The 19,606-nt window shown below is 39.3% G+C and overlaps 1 protein-coding gene across 1 annotated transcript in view; it reads right to left on the bottom strand.

Annotated features, from left to right (window-relative positions):
* Positions 1 to 15,534, bottom strand: part of LOC105286101 — a 34,895-nt gene extending 19,361 nt beyond the window's left edge. The window contains exons 1-2 of the mRNA XM_026974601.1: positions 15,431 to 15,534; positions 10,685 to 10,815 (exon numbers count right to left, since the gene is read on the bottom strand). The gene's annotated coding sequence lies outside the window, so the exon portion shown is untranslated. The remainder of the gene's footprint in view (positions 1 to 10,684; positions 10,816 to 15,430) is intronic.
* Positions 15,535 to 19,606: the final 4,072 nt, after the last annotated feature.

Raw genomic sequence — 19,606 nt, 5'->3', positions numbered from 1 at the left:
CGTTTGACGTTGTTGTAGACGATCCATTTTTCGTCGCCCGTTATCATACGTTTCAAAAATCGATCATTTTCCTCACGTTTCAAAAGAGAATCGCAGATGTCAATACGCTTAGTGAGACGAATTTCTTTGAGCTCATGTGCTACCCAAATATCGAGCTTACTATTGTATCCAAGTCGTTTTAAATGCTTTTCAACACTCGATTTCGATATGTTAAGATCCTCAGCAATCTCTCGTGTCATTAAACGCCGATTGGAATCGATCAGTGCCTTTATTTTGTCATCATCAATTTCGATTGGCCTTCCTGAGCGTGGTGCATCTTTCACATTAAAATCTGCAGATCGAAATTTAGTAAATCAATTTTGACACTGCCGCAGTTTAAAACATCTTCGCCATATACATGACATAACTTTTTATGAGCTTGCACAGCGTTTTTCCCTTTTCGGAAGTAATAAAACAAAACAGGACGAAAATGTTCTTTTTGATTTTCCATTTTGCAATCGACGGCAAACAAACAATTGTTAACGAAATCGCGTACTTTCTTTTTCTAAAACAAGCTTGAACCGTGAGTCGTTAACCTACATAATGAATTTGCGGTTTAGAATGAAGTTAGTTACATTTCAAGACATGTATGTCCATCTATTGGAAAAAAACGTAATTACTTTTTGGCCAACCCAATATATTATCAATCAATCAATTTTATATATTAAAATATTTTATATTCGTAAATATAAGTATTAAAATAATATTAAATTTTTAAATGTGATAATTAATTGTGTAACGCACTTTTTCGCTCTCTTGAGGCTAAAATAAGTTTAAAGAACAAGCAGAAATATTGGGTTGGCCAAAAAGTAATTGCGTTTTTTTTTATATAAATAAAAGGCGAATTTTTCATGGGAAACAAAAACTTTATTAAACAATATATTGTCCATTTTGTTTGATTATCTTTTGCCATTTTTCAGGCAACTTCATGATTCCGCGTTCAAAAAGGTTCTTATCTTTTTCAACAAAAAACAATTCCAACAACGATTTGATATCCTCATCAGCAGTAAAGGTTTTACCATTCAAGGCGTTTTGCAAAGAACGAAACGAATGGTAATCTGATGGTGCCAGGTCTGGCGAATATGGTGGATGTGGTAACATCATGGTAACACATCCCATCCAAGCTGCAACAATTTTTCACGAGTGACCAAACTTGTACGTGGTCTAGCGTTATCGTGGTGAAACACAACGCCTTTGCGATTCACCAATTCTCGACGTTTCTGTTTGATGGCATCATTTAATTTATCCAGTTGACGACAGTATACGTCTGAATTAATGGTTTGATTCCTCGCAAGCAGCTCAAAATACACAATACCTTTAAAGTCCCACCAGACTGACAGCATAATCTTTCTTTGGTGAATATCTGCTTTTCAAGTGCTTTCAGCAGGTTCATCACGCTTGCTCCACCATCTTTTTCGTTTGACGTTGTTGTAGACGATCCATTTTTCGTCGCCCGTTATCATACGTTTCAAAAATCGATCATTTTCCTCACGTTTCAAAAGAGAATCGCAGATGTCAATACGCTTAGTGAGACGAATTTCTTTGAGCTCATGTGCTACCCAAATATCGAGCTTACTAATGTATCCAAGTCGTTTTAAATGCTTTTCAACACTCGATTTCGATATGTTAAGATTCTCAGCAATCTCTCGTGTCGTTAACCGCCGATTCGAATCGATCAGTGCCTTTATTTTGTCACCATCAATTTTGATTGGCCTTCCTGAGCGTGGTGCATCTTTCACATTAAAATCTGCAGATCGAAATTTAGTAAACCAATTTTGACACTGCCGCAGTTTTAAAGCATCTTCGCCATATACATGACATAACTTTTTATGAGCTTGCACAGCGTTTTTCCCTTTTCGGAAGTAATAAAACAAAACATGACGAAAATGTTCTTTTTGATTTTCCAGTTTGAAATCGACGGCAAACAAACAATTGTTAACGAAATCGCGTACTTTCTTTTTCTAAAACAAGCTTGAACCGTGAGTCGTTAACCTACATAATGAATTTGCGGTTTAGAATGAAGTTAGTTACATTTCAAGACATGTATGTCCATCTATTGGAAAAAAACGAATTACTTTTTGGCCAACCCAATATATTCCGCGTTCCACCCTCTATTCCATTCCCTATTTGCATAATAATTTGCATGTACGCATCCGCGTAGCTATTGGGTCGTCCGGAAAGTTCGTGCCGATTTTTAATAGATGACGTTGGAACATGTCTGAATATATCAATGTTATTAAAAACATACGATTTATATACATATGCTTAGGGGTGACATTTCAACGCATCTTTAGGAAAAAAGTTGTTTCAGATAAATTGATTCGTGTCAGTTTTGTACTCTTTTGAAGATGGAAGAAAACAAAGAACATTTTAGACACTTGATGCTTTTCTATTACCGGAAAGGCAAAAATGCCCCACAAGCAACAAATTCGATATGTTCTGTTTACGGAGAAGGCGCTTTAGCTGAAAGAACCGTACGTAAGTGGTTCGCTAAGTTTAGAGCTGGTGATTTTAACCTTAAAGACCAAGAACGCTCGGGCAGACCCTCTACTACTGATGATGACCAAATCAAGACACTGATCGAGAATAACCCGCGCTACACGACACGTGAATTAGCAGAGATACTGAAAATATCGAAAACCACTGTCCACGATCATGTAGTGAAGCTTGGTTACGTAAGTCGCTATGATGTATGGGTTCCGCATAATTTGGCCGAAACAAATTTAACGGATCGCATTTCCATCTGCGACTCGCTGTACAAGCGCAACGAAAACGTACCATTTTTGAAGCAATTAGTGACGGGTGACGAAAAATGGATCATTTACAACAATGTAGAACGAAAAAGATCCTGGGGTAAGCGAAATGAACCAGCATTAACCACTCCGAAAGCCGGCCTTCATCCAAAAAAAGTCATGCTCTGTGTCTGGTGGGATTGGAAAGGAATCCTATATTATGAGCTCCTACCACACAACCAAACGATAAATGCAGATAAGTACTGCTCGCAACTGGACGAATTAAAGACAGCGATTCAGGAAAAACGTCCAGAATTAGCTAATAGGAAGGGCGTCGTGTTCCATCAGGACAATGCCAGACCTCATGTTTCTTTGACTACCCGACAAAAATTGTTGGAGTTTGGCTGGGATGTGCTACCTCACCCACCGTATTCACCAGACATTGCACCTTCAGACTTTCACTTATTTAGGTCTTTGCAAAATTCTCTTAGCGGCAAGAACTTCAACTCTTTGATCGACATAAAAAACCACCTTGAGGAGTTTTTCGCCGAGAAACCTAAGAAGTTCTGGGAGAATGGAATCTTCCAGTTGCGTGAAAGATGGACAAAGGTTGTGAAACAAAACGGTGCACACATAAGTCAATAAATATTTATCGACATAAAAAAATGTTGCCTTTGAATTTTCCTTCAAAATCGGCACGAATTTTCCGGACGACCCAATATTATCGTTGCGAGTATAAATAGTATATTAATGTATACCGGGAGTGCAATGTTTAATCAATCTGTAAATTGAAAAGTTTTAATTAAAATACGTGTATTAGTTTAAGAGTTTAGAATCCGAAGCTTCAATTTTGGTAAGCACAAGCTGTAAAATAAATTTATGTATATTTTATTCATAAAATAAACGTCCGAATATTTTCGTTAGTTGTCCTGCAAATAAAACAGTTTTTGCCAGAATAATTCTGGAATAAAATAAACTGTACATCAATGTGCACGCGATGATGTTTTGTCGTTTGTTCTCCATCACTCGGTCTTTGTAACCCCCGGAGGCCTTTCCTCCAGTATTTGTAGTCCGATTTATGATCCATCTTGTTTACCACGTTTGTGTAATTTACGTTACGCGTTCTGCAGCCGATCATAAATCATAATAAAATACTATCTATGCGTTTGCCTATCTCCGTATTTAGCGTACGCTCGAAGCATCTTTCACCCGAGACGCGGTAACAACCATCGACGAGATTTATCCCCCGCAGACTAGTGATTCCGGGATACTAAAGTGATCTCGGGAACGATAGGAGAGAATGTAAAATATTCTATACCATATGGTATCGACAATCAAGGGTAAGCGTGATAAAATATTGTTATTATATGGAGAAACTATCGAGTAACAGTAAATAACAGTAAAGAACCGAAGGAAAATCAGAAAGATATGATTATCCAGGGAAAAGATGTTAATATTAATATTAAATTGAGTATTAACCAACATATGATATTATTAATTTTAAATGATAACACAATATAAAATATAAATTCGGGAATAATATACAAAATCTAAACTACAATTAAAAGATTTTAAAAGAAAAGAAAACATGACTAATTCTTCCTTCTTCAGAGAATCTTCAGGATTCTCCACCGCGTATCATTGCGTCTTTCTCGCGAAAAACGGTTGTGATCGATAGTGGTGAGAATTCCGTTTTTGTCTTCAAACACTGCGAAATCCGCTTTTCGCTTAGCGGAACGACATGACCTGGTGAAAGAAGAAGGAACTCCGTGATCGAGATGGAATCGAGCTCCTTGTTCGTGCGTTCGTCGCGCGTAGCGCGGAATGCATCCGCAGCGGTCCGCGGCAAGGAAAACTTGTTGCTTAAAAATCATGTTGATCGCGCGATCGATCGATCGATCAAGGAACAAGTTGAAGCTCGCTTCCTCCTCGGAGTCAGCAGAGAAAATGAGGAATATTCAGGAATCACGGAACGTTCATTTATATGTGCGACGCGCGATTACGTGAGCAAAACTGTGTACAGAAATATTTGCATTTCGGACTTGAGACACGATAAGATTAGTCTGTACTCGCGATATCTTGATGAGAGAGGAGCGACGGTTCTTCTCATGAGGAGACAGGAAGAAACGGCCGTTTATGAGGCCGTCCAGCACGACTCGGGTGTTTGAATTCGAGGCATAAAAATTCACGAATCCCATAAAAGCTTCGTCCGTTTTTTCCAAAGTGGCGAGTGTGGTTCGTCTTTTCGGCCGGTTGTCCATTTGATTACTCGCGCAACGATTCTCTTATCGTGCGAATTATCCTCGCGGACATCGCTTATCGCTTTACGATCCTGCTCAAGCGAAACAGAGACCGTCGAAACCGAGAAGACGAGTCCGATTATGAACTCTGGACGGCGCGATAAAATGATAACGCGACGAATCCCAAGGCGGGGTCGGATTGTTCCGTAAATTCGGCGGTCTCACGCTTCGAAGGACCTCCACGTAAATCTAAAAAAATTAATAATATATTTCCAACGTTTATCGAAAGAGAAACTGCGTCATTGTTGATTTAGATTTGATTTAGATTTGATTTAGATTTAGCCATCATGATCTTACTAAAGATTTGCGCTTACGAACGCGTTTACGTGCCGATAAAAAACATTTATGAAGACAGAAAATTACTTTACGAGAAATATCTTTTATTATAATATGTATTGAAAATAAAAAGTCACTTTAATCTCACCTCGATGACACTACAGAGATATTATTTTCAATATATTAATTATTAGAGGAGAATCCCCTAGTATGAGATTGCTCCTAATATGAGATAGTGGAGTTTCTGCTAAACTAGTGAGCACCATCTGTTAACTCCACCATAAACTTATTACTCTTGGTGTAAAATATATTTAGTGAAAAATTCATTGTTCGTTATTGCGTTTAGCTTTTGCAAGAAAAGGTTTGTGAAATTGTGAACATGTCAAAGGAACTTTAAACCTTGTTTATTACATAATAAAGAAATGGTTGGCAATAAATTCAGTGTGCAATGATAGAGTAGAATCGTAGTAACAGGAAAATACGCGATTTGTTGAATTGCTTAATTGTAGAAGTTAGATTTCATGATCGCGGAACCGCTGGGCGCGTGGCTCGTATAACGAGATATTCAGGGTACTCTTAATATGAGATAATTATTGCTCGAATATGAAGATTATGTAGTGTAATAAAAAGAAAGAAAATACTACGTTAAGGTTAAAGAAAAGTTAATACGAATTTATGTTGCGAATTTTTGTGTATTTAATTTTTATAGAATCTGACTATGGAGGTTAGGGAAACGAGGAAGCGTCGACAGTGGAACCGTGAAGATTTGGCGAAGGCTGTGGCAGCAGTATTTTTATAAAAATATCTAATAAAGTTTTTTACTTGCAATACTGATGTATTTTGCACTTTTAACACCGATTTCTCAAGGTATCTTATATTAGGAGCACACTTTCGCGATCTTGCGTAAAGCTCTTTTTTCAAATTTGTTTAATTTTCAGAAAAAATAATATTTAAATTCGATTTTTCATTTCACCAACCTAAAGCTTATTAAATTCTCTTCAAGATAACGTATTACATTTTTAAATTCTGCCTATAGATTTCCTAACATTCGGCAAAATCGATATGGTATCTCATAATCGGGGACTTTCCTCTACTTATTACACAACAAATAAATAATCATATCTTTCATCCAATGAGAGATTTTGTCCTTCGATTACAGATTTGACTTTCGCTAAATGAACTTTGATCATGAACTAGTCTTCCTTCTTGCCTGTATTTCTGTCTCTCGATATCATTGATCCCAAGAGAGGAACGCACGCAATCGAACGAGTTGAAATAAAGGACCGCCGTGAAAATTCATCGGCGAAACCTCGCGAAGACGGCAACAAAGACGACGGTTTTTGCGAATTCGGCCGCGCAATCAGCCCGTGGCCTTGGAATCCTTTATAGCTGCCCCATGAAGGAATGAGCATCATCGCATCATGCCCATCCATGGAATCATCAAGACGGGAGAAAGAAAACGAATGGCCCTCATGCGCACTCGTTACATCGCCTAAAAATACTACGGGCGTTTCTTTCCGCGCGATTTTCTCCCGTTTCCCTTCGCTTCCACTGTCTCCTTAAATTTTCTTCTTCTTCTTCCACCTCGTCCCGCATCTTCTTCGCTCTCGAGATGAAGTAAGGGTAGTCGCCCTGTACATGGAAACACGATGGTTTCCGAGAAGCGATGCGGCTCGCTTCTTACGTGATGAAAGATGCATCTCGAGCGTGAAATCGTCGGACGGTTAAGGGGGTATTCTAGTGTAGCATGTCAGAAAAATCGAATTTGTTTTTGGCATATTTTGCAAGTATATGGTATGGAAAATATGTCTGCGAGAAGATTTAGCCCAATTCGCAAAATTAACAAAGTAATAGCACCTAATAGAAAATGACCCCTGGCGCGCGCTCGGCGGTTGGACCGCGCGGCACACAACAGAGCATTGCGTTAGTATTTTAGGTAGGGTCGGAAGATCGTTATTCTTTGAAGGTCGTACATTTGAATTGGAGCCTTTGTATAGTACAGGTTACATAGTACAATGAATCTCTAAATTCATTGATTTGGACTTTTGCTCCAAAACATCTCCATGCTGGCGTGAAAGTTGTTGAAATAGCAACATTCTTGGCAGTTATAATTTTCAATAAAGGATTTATGCCAATTTTCAAACTTATGAACGTGATGGGAGTTAGTATTGGTCAGCAAGCGGTGATGTACGCAAACTCCCGGAACGAAGCTCGTGTCACCCGCTCGGAGGGGCGCTCCACTAACTTCTCTCGAGATCAGAGAACGAATCGCAGGGAAGAGAGATCAGCTCTGCAGGACTTCTACGAACAAGAGGAATGTCCCCTGTATGGCCCTGGACTAGCCGATTGATCGTAAGTAACATTATCTCTATGTAATCAGTATGAAAAACTTTAAACGTGTTTTTCTCGAGACCATGTTTTTCAAATTGGTTCCCATGATATCTCAAAAACCAGTTAATCAATTGACTCAGGCTTTTGCACACATCTTCAGTATATGTGTGGCTATAGCCCCTACCACGATCAAGTCGAAATATTGTTTTTTGGAATTTCTACAGCCCTTCAATGGTGAAAAAAATGGCACAAATTGAAACTTAATTTTCTCAATGAAGTCATGTTTTAAATTTTCAACATTTTTTTTTCATTCTGGTACCTGCTATAGCCACACTCATACTAATTAAGAATCTCTTTGGCTTTTTTGTTTCAGATGAGCAGAACAGCTGAAATCATGGGAACCATGGACCAACTTTTTTTTTTCATGTTCTTATTTAATATCATGTGCAGCGCTTATTTATAGTTATTGTCTACTACAAAAATTTGGAAACATACACCAAATATTTATGAATAAGCAGGGAAAACCCTGCCTCAAAAAACCTTATACTTTTTTCAAAAAAAATTCACCAAAATAGCATACAAATTCCGCTTTTACACTAGGATACCCCCTTAAGGGGGTATTCTAGTGTAGCATGTCAGAAAAATCGAATTTTTTTTTTGGCATATTTTGCAAGTATATGGTATGGAAAATATGTCTGCGAGAAGATTTAGCCCGATTCGCAAAATTAACAAAGTAATAGCACCTAATAGAAAATGACCCCTGGCGCGCGCTCGGCGGTTGGACCGCGCGGCACACAACAGAGCATTGTGTTAGTATTTTAGGTAGGGTCGGAAGATCGTTATTCTTTGAAGGTCGTACATTTGAATTGGAGCCTTTGTATAGTACAGGTTACATAGTACAATGAATCTCTAAATTCATTGATTTGGACTTTTGCTCCAAAACATCTCCATGCTGGCGTGAAAGTTGTTGAAATAGCAACATTCTTGGCAGTTATAATTTTCAATAAAGGATTTATGCCAATTTTCAAACTTATGAACGTGATGGGAGTTAGTATTGGTCAGCAAGCGGTGATGTACGCAAACTCCCGGAACGAAGCTCGTGTCACCCGCTCGGAGGGGCGCTCCACTAACTTCTCTCGAGATCAGAGAACGAATCGCAGGGAAGAGAGATCAGCTCTGCAGGACTTCTACGAACAAGAGGAATGTCCCCTGTATGGCCCTGGACTAGCCGATTGATCGTAAGTAACATTATCTCTATGTAATCAGTATGAAAAACTTTAAACGTGTTTTTCTCGAGACCATGTTTTTCAAATTGGTTCCCATGATATCTCAAAAACCAGTTAATCAATTGACTCAGGCTTTTGCACACATCTTCAGTATATGTGTGGCTATAGCCCCTACCACGATCAAGTCGAAATATTGTTTTTTGGAATTTCTACAGCCCTTCAATGGTGAAAAAAATGGCACAAATTGAAACTTAATTTTCTCAATGAAGTCATGTTTTAAATTTTCAACATTTTTTTTTCATTCTGGTACCTGCTATAGCCACACTCATACTAATTAAGAATCTCTTTGGCTTTTTTGTTTCAGATGAGCAGAACAGCTGAAATCATGGGAACCATGGACCAACTTTTTTTTTTCATGTTCTTATTTAATATCATGTGCAGCGCTTATTTATAGTTATTGTCTACTACAAAAATTTGGAAACATACACCAAATATTTATGAATAAGCAGGGAAAACCCTGCCTCAAAAAACCTTATACTTTTTTCAAAAAAAATTCACCAAAATAGCATACAAATTCCGCTTTTACACTAGAATACCCCCTTAAAGGGGTGGTGGAGAAGAGAAGAGAATGGAAGGAGCTATTTGCATTCGGCGTGTTTTGAACCGCGCAAGTCGCGTGAGCGAGGCAAGTTGAGGGAAGCGAAAAAAAGATACCGAACGGAGGTACCGAACTGTCGTTTGCCAGATAAGCGAGGGTGTTCGATGCAAATGCGTAAAGTTATTGCACACTGTTCGCGCGTTTATTAAATTGCATCACGCGAGCTGCATCACTAAGCGTGCCGCAAAACTCTTCGCACCAGTGAGCACACGAAGTCAGCTTTCTTTTATATTTTTCTTCTTCTTCCTCGCTTCTTTCATAACAAAATTAAATTACGTCGAGAATATATCCCATCATATCCAAAATATTTCCAACGGTTGCACGAGATCCACAATGGTTTCCTCAATTTCAATGGGAATCAAGATGAAAAGAAGAAAAAGAGAAAAGAAGAAGGAGAAGAAAGGAAAGATTGTACTCCCGTTTTCTTTCGAGCAAAGTGTCGGAGTCATTGACACGCAAAGATGAGCCCGTTGAAATATGCAGTTTCTGCAGTTGCAACCGAGCGGTGCAGCAACGTTGTTAAAAGCCGAGCGGCACTCAAGATTTTATGGTCACCGGCGCGGTTGTCCGGCCGCAGTAGTAAAAGAAGATGCACCGTTGCACCGCGCGTGCAATGATCCACTCGTACACGCGAAATGTAATTTCGGTTAAATGCCGCTGAACTCTCTCGAGACCGACGTCCATTGCTGCACTCGAAATTTTCACGAGGACAGAGTCGATTTTTCGTTTCCCCGAAAAATTGAGATTGGATTGTGAAGATAATGTAGCATAAAAATAAAATTTTTAGAAAAATCAATTACAGAACCTGAAATTGTATAGAAATCATCTGTAATAAAATAAAATAAATAATAAAATGGTAATAAAATAAATAAATAAATAAAGCAATGTATAATTATCATAAATGAGAAAATCCACGACTTTGTGAAAAGATATCTTCTACCTATAATATACAATTAAGCTTTCAAGCGTTCTTCGTTTATTTGCAAGCAATTTGTTCCCTTTATATTATCCGATTTACTCTTTACTGCTGTTTGAAATCGCAGTCGTTTCTTTGCGTTTGTAAAATCCGAATCATCTCGAGAGAGATTACGTGGGATTATGAGAGGAAATACGATACGATACCTTGTAGGAGATTCCGTCGTCGTCCGAGGGGACTGGAACAGCGGGATCTCCCCCCGAGGTAGTAATAGCTTCCGTTTCCGCCGGCTGATAGTCGACCTCGCTGCTCCAGGAGTGCCGCCGCTTCAGGTCCCCTGGAATAAAAAATAACAGTCAAATTTAAAAAGAGATTTAAAAATATGAAATTTATAGAGATTATACAATAATCAAATTATAACTATTTTGGTCTCCCTTATATATAATAATAAATAAATAATATAATATTGAGATAAAAAAATAGATCCTAATAAAAATATATAAATATTATATAAATAACAACATATAACTATAATTATAAGTAAAATATAAATTATAAATATAAATTCTAATATGCAAGATACCTCTATCAAATCAAATAAAATAATAGTAAAATTAATTTCAACAATAACTGAATCAGAAAGAATTTCAGCAATAACTAAATCAGATTGCTGACTAGAAAAGTTTGTGAGATTTATATTTCCCAACAAGCTCTTCTCTCTCTCTTCTCATCTCGTTCCGATCCTGATTCAGACAGGATCGTTCATCGAAGATGTCGCGTGCCAGCGTCAATTAAATCGAAGTGGATTCGCTCGCGCGCGCCGCTTAATTAGAATCATCGCTATCGTTGATCTGGTCGCTTAACGTCGACCGACCTGTCGCACGTTGCCTCGCCACCGTTTATCCGGTTGTTATCTTTTTACAGGAGCGTTGATTTCCCGACGGTCGATCGCGCTAATTTATTCCCCGCGGAATGTCGCACCGTGGAACGCGCGTTATTCCAACGGTGCAAGCGCGAGATCGCGCCTTCGACATCTAAACTGCTTCTGCTCGCTTCGCGCTAATAAGCGCACGGCGAGCAGTAAGTTCACGACGAAATGTGGTATCGCGACATTACTCTTCACAGCTAAGAGCTAGAAACAGAGCGAGAGGCCTGGCATTTAATCCTACAATCACGAATTCTGAAGCGACGACTTACTTCTGAATAATAATCGGATATTTCACTGTGTATTCACTGTGACACGAAAGATTATGGTACATATACAATGCAAAATTTATTTTACTAGTACACACAGGCGCGAGCTATGCGCGTACCATTTTATTTTTATATATTAATAATGTTTTCGACTAATAATATTCATCTATTATTTATTATATGCACAATTATCACACTCTACCAAATTGTTAACCTCCACGCGAAGACATTTAAGACTTTTTTAAGGCTTTTTTAAGAGTGGATTTGGCATATTGCGAAGAGTTTTCGACGATTGAAAATCCTTTAGATTTTAGAAATAAAAAAGTTCTAGCTATGAAAATTTTTTCTTTTTCCGAGGAGTTCTGTGCTATTTATATTGTTATTTGGCATATTGCCTAGAGTCTTCGATGATTTAAAATTCGTTAAAACAACAAATGAAAAAGTTCTAGCCATTAAAAGGTTTTTCTTTTTCCGAGGAGTTCTGTGCTATTTATATTGTTATTTGGCATAATGCGAATAGCTCTCGGCCAGTGAAAACCCTTTAGATTTAGAAATGAAAAAGTTCTAGCTTATAAAATTTTTTTCTTTTTCCGAGAAGTCCTGTGCTATTTATATTGTTATTTGGCATATTGCATAGAGTTCTCGATGATTTAAAATTCGTTAAAACAATAAATGAAGAAGTTCTAGCCATTAAATTGTTTTCTTTTTCCGAGGAATTCTGGGATATTTATATTGTTACCAATACAACACAGGCGCGCGCTATTTTATTTTTCAATATTATTAATGTTTTCGAATAATAATATTCATCTATTATTTATTATATGCACAATTATCACACTCTACTAAATTGTTAACCTCCACGCGAAGACAGCCGCGCGATGGTAATCTAAACTGAACATAACGCACAACGCGAATCGAGATATCCAATCAGCGTCGCGGAAAAGAGGCAACAATGATTTCGATTTGATTTAACACGGCTTTTTAAAAGTGGATATGTTGATGGATATGACGCACTGTACTATTGTAAATATATTATAAATTAAACTGTAATATAAAAATATATTTATATTCGCACCAGGTAATGCGAATATAAATTATAGAATGACGTAAGATTACGATAGAGAATGTAATTAAAATCACTGTTTATTGAAATCACCAATTAAATATTTAACGCAAGTTGGAGATTTATAGATTTATACATGCACGATTTTTTTCGATCGGCCCGGGAAGCGCACGCGATTTGCGTGCCTCAACCTCCGCGATACCGTGAATCTTGGAAAATATTTCGGGGCCCGGCACGCACGGGGGATAATGGACGAGAGAATGAGCCCGCGCGGCTTAAACACAGTATTCGAGCCCCGTGACTTATGGGGTTCGATCGGGCGCGGCATACCGTAGAGCCCGTAGGAGGGACCGCAACCTACGAATTTGCTCGTTTACTCGCACCAGCGGAATACCGCGGCGGTACGATGGGGGTCCTTCCCTTCCATGGGAAGCGAGCGAACGATCGCGAGCGTGGCGCGAAGATTTATCGATCCCGCGCGATCCAAGTGTCGATTACGTCGGTCGGATCCGCGATCGAGCGAGGATGCAACAAGTAAGAACTGGCAGGGACGCTACTTTGATATTTTGATACTATCAGAATTCCGATGTGTTACATTGTATTGTGCTGTAAGATTCATTATCAGAGCTGCAATGTTTAAATTATACATATCGGGAAATTATACAAATTATAAATTATACATATATCGGGAAACTGAGAGATATTGTAAGCTAATAATATGCCTAATATTTTAGATCGATATTATAAACATTAAAATCTCCCCGATCTAAGAAGAAAGTGTAAATTTTAATTAAATTATGATAAGGTAGATTAACACTGATTTAATATATTAGGAGTGTGATTTAGTTTTGAGGGTTTTGCAACAGATGGCTGTAGTGTCAGTTTGTTCCAATAGCTGTTTCCGATAACTGTTCTTTCTTACAGCGTTGACATTATCCATGACATTTAGTAGCATTATAGCAATAGATGCAATAACAGTCGTGTTTATATCATCGTAAAAATGCAACTTCCGAAACAGCATTTTCGACATGCGTTGCTTTTGTTTTTTAATCAAAAGAAAACTGCGGCTGACGGTTATAGAATTCTTGTCGAAACTTGTGGTGATTCTGCCCCATCAATTAAGACGCGTGAATACTGGTTTAGACGCTTTAAAAGTGGTGATACTGATGTGAGGGACAAAGAACGCTCGGGACAACCAAGAAAGCTTGAAAATGCAGATTTGCAAGCATTATTGCACGACAATCCAACACAATCCACTTCAGAACTTGCCAGAGCATTAAATGTTGATCGAACAACAGTTACCAAACATTTACATGAAACGGGAAAAATTCAGAAAGAAGGGAAATGGGTTCGACATCAATTATCGGAAAGTGCGATTGCGAACCGGTTGAACATTTGCATTTCGTTGATCGCCAGGCAAAAAAAGAAGAGTCCTTTGTCTCGGATTGTTACTGGGGATGAAAAGTGGATCTATTTTGATAATCCGAAACGCAGAAAATCATGGGTGGATCCAGGCGAACCATCAACATCCACTCCGAGACGCAATATTCACGGTTGAAAAGTAATGCTCTGTATTTGGTGGGATAGTGTACTATGAGCTGTTAAATCCGCACGAGACTGTCACGGTTGATCGTTATCGACACCAATTGTACAAGTCGAAGCAAGCATTGGACCAAAAACGACCACCAATTGCGAGTAAACGGCGGAAAGTGATTCTTCTTCGTGACAACGCTCGACCTGACGTTGCGTTATCAGTGAAACAAACACTATTAGAGCTTGAATGGGAAGTCTTACCACACCCCGCGTATTCTCCATGCGATTATTATTTGTTCCGGTCGATGCAACACGCTTTAGAGGATACACACTTTCATAATTTCGAAGAAGCGCGAAAATTCGTCGACGACTGGATCGACTCAAAAGAAGAGTGATTTCATCGTGGTGGAATCCATCTGTTGCCAGAAAGATGGGAAAAAGTTATAGAAAAGGAAGGAAAATATTTTGATTAAGGTATTCATTCATTATCATATTTAAATACATGCGTTTTTGAGCAAAAAAAACCCTCAAAACTAAATCACACCCCTAATAAAAATATAAAAAGTAGAAATATTCACAAATAAATGATATATATCAATGTATAGTTGCCAGGTTGGAAGAATTACGTATAATATATGCATCCAATCGATGCAGTCAGGCTACCATCAATTTGCACGCACGTGACAAGCATGCACGTGCGCTGCTAAATGGCCATTGATGACACGCTCGATGACACCATTTTTAATGGTCGCGAAAATTGCGAAGTCTTAATTTACATAAAATTCCAATTTCATTAATTTGTAATTGAATAAGAATCTTGTTGTCAAATTCAATACTAACATTAATATCCATTTGTCAGGAATCTTTCACTTTTGACATCCATCTTCCTCCCTGAGAGATTGTCTTATTTAAGCAGAATTAATTAAAAATATTACTAATTTCCCAATATTTCAAAGACACCAATGTCACGCATCGTTACCTTTTCGATTTTTCAAAGTTGAAGACGGTATTCTACAAAAATTCAATTTATTTATACCATTTGTCGTATCGCGTTAGCGCGAAAAGAAACGCACGCGTGCCACTGGGAAAATATGCGCCGACGCGTGACGGATCGCTTTTCCGCGGTCCGGCTTCGTCCTGTGAGATCGCGAATAGATCTCACCGTGGATCGCCGAGGATTTCTTCCACGGTCGGTAATGAATCCCTCGGCTTTCTCGAACCTGATGTACAGTCCACCTAGCCCGCCATAAATCCTCGTTATCCTCGTAGTTGTGTCACTATCCAGCGAGCTCTTATCGAGTTTCTTCGACGCGATGAGAGATAAAGAGCGACTTGCTCGCGTCCGATCGCGCGGATGTCGTCGATCATTTGACCGATGATGTCCGTATATCGGCGAGACGAAAGAGAAAAAGTCACCGAGTGAGAGAAACGGAGAGAGACCAAAATTACCTGCACCACGCGACTGCTTGTGTTTCTTTGGCTCGAGCGCTGGAGATTGCGGAAACTCGTTAACATTTAGTCGCTAATCACCGAGCGATTAACCATGTCATCGTCCAAGATCGTCGGTTACGTTGCCATTGACCGAGCTGTCGCCCGGCGTCCATGATGGAGACGTTGCACCGTCGACCGATGTCTCGTTCACGTCACGCGGTCATTATGGCGTTTAGCGTGACAGGTCAATTTCGCGTTGATACGAATTTATCTGTTTTTATGACTGACACTCTTCATCGCGGCACTGACAAGTAACACTACCCAAGTGTCACACGCCGATTTTGATAAGCTTTGAATATGTTGTTGTCTAGGTCAAAATATGAGATACATATTTTTTTATATCGGCCCGTTTTGCCATTAAGGGGGTGAAACACCCTCTTGAAAAAAATCGGGTTTTATATTTCTTAGCGAATACCGTCGAAACAATAAAACATATAAGAAAAAGTTTCAAGTAAAAGTTTTATGGATTCTAATGTACTTTATAACAGTGCAATCAGATTTATAAGAAATGTTAGTATATATGCAATTATAGAGAAAAAAACAAACAAATTTAGAAATATTGAAAAAAATAAAAAAAGTAAAATTTTCTTGTCAGCTCTACGTTGACCATTTCTGGGTCCGGCAGAGGGCGAGAACCTGACTTATTTTGTTAATTAAAAGTAATCCCCCGACTTCATTGTTATCTCTGTGCGAAAAAACTGTTGCCAGGAGTAACTAGCGTATTAAATACGAGAATACGGACGGGGCGCGTATGTAGCGATATAGAGGTACTTTTAGCTTATTTTTGAAAAATGCGTTTTCGGAATATGACCTTATCATATATGGTTGAATTGTCGTTAAATATGCTTGAAGTTTTGCTGAAAGATAAATTTTAAAATTTTCAAAAATTGTGGAGGGGGAAAGGAATTTCGAAAAATCTGACATTTTCGAAAAATCTGATATAAAGTACATTAGAATCCATGAAACTTTTACTTGAAACTTTTTCTTATATGTTTTATTGTTTCGACGGTATTCGCTAAGAAATATAAAACCCGATTTTTTTCAAGAGGGTGTTTCACCCCCTTAATGGCAAAACGGGCCGATATAAAAAAATATGTATCTCATATTTTGACCTAGACAACAACATATTCAAAGCTTATCAAAATCGGCGTGTGACACTTGGGTAGTGTTACTTGTGAGTTTATCACTGGGAGCCCCGCAGGATCTCGGACAGTTCACTGAACTACGATTAATCACGCTCGTGCATCGATACTGCATGGAAGTCGAGTGAAGTTTTTCTCAACTATTTATCGCTAGCGTTTTATTCCTATTCGTGGCGGTCGGACGGGTTTCTAATTGGCATCGCATATTTTATTGATTCCCTAAGGTGTCCGAATGAATCCACCATATAACGCACAATATGACACACCGCATTACACACGGCACTCGAGGATATTCTTCTTCGACTCTCCGAGTTTTTCGCGCTCGAGCACCTCTCAGGAATCCGCCGCAGCGCCGATTTCGCACCTCGCACTGACTAGAGATCGTCTTCGTCGACGGGAAAGGATGAAAACAGCGAAGACGATAATAAACTATGGAGAGAGGAAGAAGAAGGACCGCGACTTTTTCCCGTGCTCCTCAACGATCGCTGGATCGCGCAGGTGGCGAGATTACAGGTGCGCTGTGCGGGTTCACCCACGGGTGCAGCTCTGACTAGACTAAAGCATGCTCGTTGCGGCACGGCGAGTAGTACTCTAGGAGAGGAGAGAACCGAAGAGAGAAAGCGAGATAAGAGGAGTGAGAGAGAGACGGAGAGGAGAGGAGGTAATACCCGGTGCCTCGATTGGTCCACGCTTCCCGCGAAAACAGCCCGGCCAATCGCCGCGACCGCGTAATTGTCGGCTATCGGGCCTCGCGAAAACGACCCTGGCTGGGCCCAGGTCCCACGAAGTCGCCCCTTTGTACGCACGACGCTCGCCCGCTGAACACGCACTTCCTTCGGCCCTTCCATCTCGAGGAAAAATACCGTTAACAGTCGTCGCGGAAAAAGTAGATCGATCGAGGACGATCGTTTCTATCGCGACGAGACCTCGAGGAAAAAGCTGCAACCGCAAAATCGATTTGGTACTCTCCGTGTGCTGATGCGTAGCTAGGATCGACTCTGCTGGCGCTTGTTTCGCCAGATTTGAAATTAGAAGTGTGTAATTTGTAATTTCGTCACTCGCATAGTTCGGAGAACGGACGATCGAATGTAAAATACCGTTTTATCAGGTTTTATCGTGATATATTGAAGATTAAAGTGGAATAAGATCATTGTTGAATTTGGATGTTTCCTCTTTCAATATATGGATACACATTATCCTGGATATTATTTTGTATCATATTATGTCAAGTCTTGATGGTACAGCAATATTTCCCGCGGCACGTGTTGATTTTAATCTGAATTATTATGGGATACAGGCGAAATACCATCATCATTCAGACGCTCCAATTCTCTCGCGGGCCCGCTACATTTTTGCGTCGCTACATTCTTGGGACTTACGGCACACTTCGCTTCTCTCGTCGACTTATTATTCCGAGGATACTTTGTAATTTCGCGATTTTTGCGAGGTTCGCGGCCTGACGTCTCTCGTCATGCCCGAGAACGAATGAATAACTCTCTCGCGAGAGGGTGCAGGAAGGGGGAAGCTGGGCGGTTCGTAAGCGGAGGGTCGAAGAGAGTCGCGGCGAGGCACGAGGGACTGAGGCGGAGGAGGGCCCAGCGACCTCTGACCTTCCTGGGAACCATGAGGGGCCCGAGGCCGAGAAAGAGGCCCGGGATTCCGATCGGGACCCACCCGGCCGAAATACTTGCGCGCCGGTTACACCGCCGCCAGCGCAACCACCGGCAGGCCCAACGGGCCCCGACCGATCGCGAATTAATTCGTCGCGAGAAACGATCGAGCTCGAGAAACACGATAAGCAATATGTCTACATCGTATTGTAGATAAAAATTTATGCATGAAAAAATGTAGAGGAAAGTCCCCGATTATGAGATACCATATCGATTTTGCCGAATGTAAGGAAATCTATAGGCAGAATTTAAAAATGTAATACGTTAGCTTGAAGAGAATTTAATAAGCTTTAGGTTGGTCAAATGAAAAATCGAATTTAAATATTATTTTTTCTGAAAATTAAACAAATTTGAAAAAAGAGCTTTACGCGGGATCGAGAAAGTGTGCTCCTAATATAAGATACCTCGAGAAATCGGTGTTAAAAGTGCAAAATACATCAGTATTGCAATTAAAATCTTTATTAGATAGTTTTATAAAAATACTGCTGCCACAGCCTTCGCCAAATCTTCACGATTCCACTGTCGACGCTTCCTCGTTTCTCTAACCTCCATAGTCAGATTCTATAAAAATTAAATACACAAAAATTCGTAATATAAATTCGTATTAACTTTTCTTTAACCTTAACGTAGTATTTTCTTTCTTTTTATTACACTACATAATCTTCATATTCGAGCAATAATTATCTCATATTAAGAGGACCCTGAATATCTCGTTATACGAGCCACACGCCCAGCGGTTCCGCGATCATGAAATCTAACCTCTACAATTAAGCAATTCAACAAATCGCGTATTTTCCTGTTACTACGATTCTACTCTATCATTGCACACTGAATTTATTGCCAACCATTTCCTTATTATGTAATAAACAAGGTTTAAAGACTTACCTCAAGTTCCTTTGACATGTTCACGATTTCACAAACCTTTTCTTGCAAAAGCTAAACGCAATAACGAACAATGAATTTTTCACTAAATACACTCACTCCCAAAAAAAGCAGTACGCTAAAATTTAGGGAAAAATTTACCAACCTTCAAAT

The sequence above is a fragment of the Ooceraea biroi genome, chromosome 13, assembly GCF_003672135.1.
Source record: "Ooceraea biroi isolate clonal line C1 chromosome 13, Obir_v5.4, whole genome shotgun sequence".
Lineage (NCBI taxonomy): Eukaryota > Metazoa > Arthropoda > Insecta > Hymenoptera > Formicidae > Ooceraea > Ooceraea biroi.
This window is presented reverse-complemented; position numbering and strand designations above follow the sequence as displayed.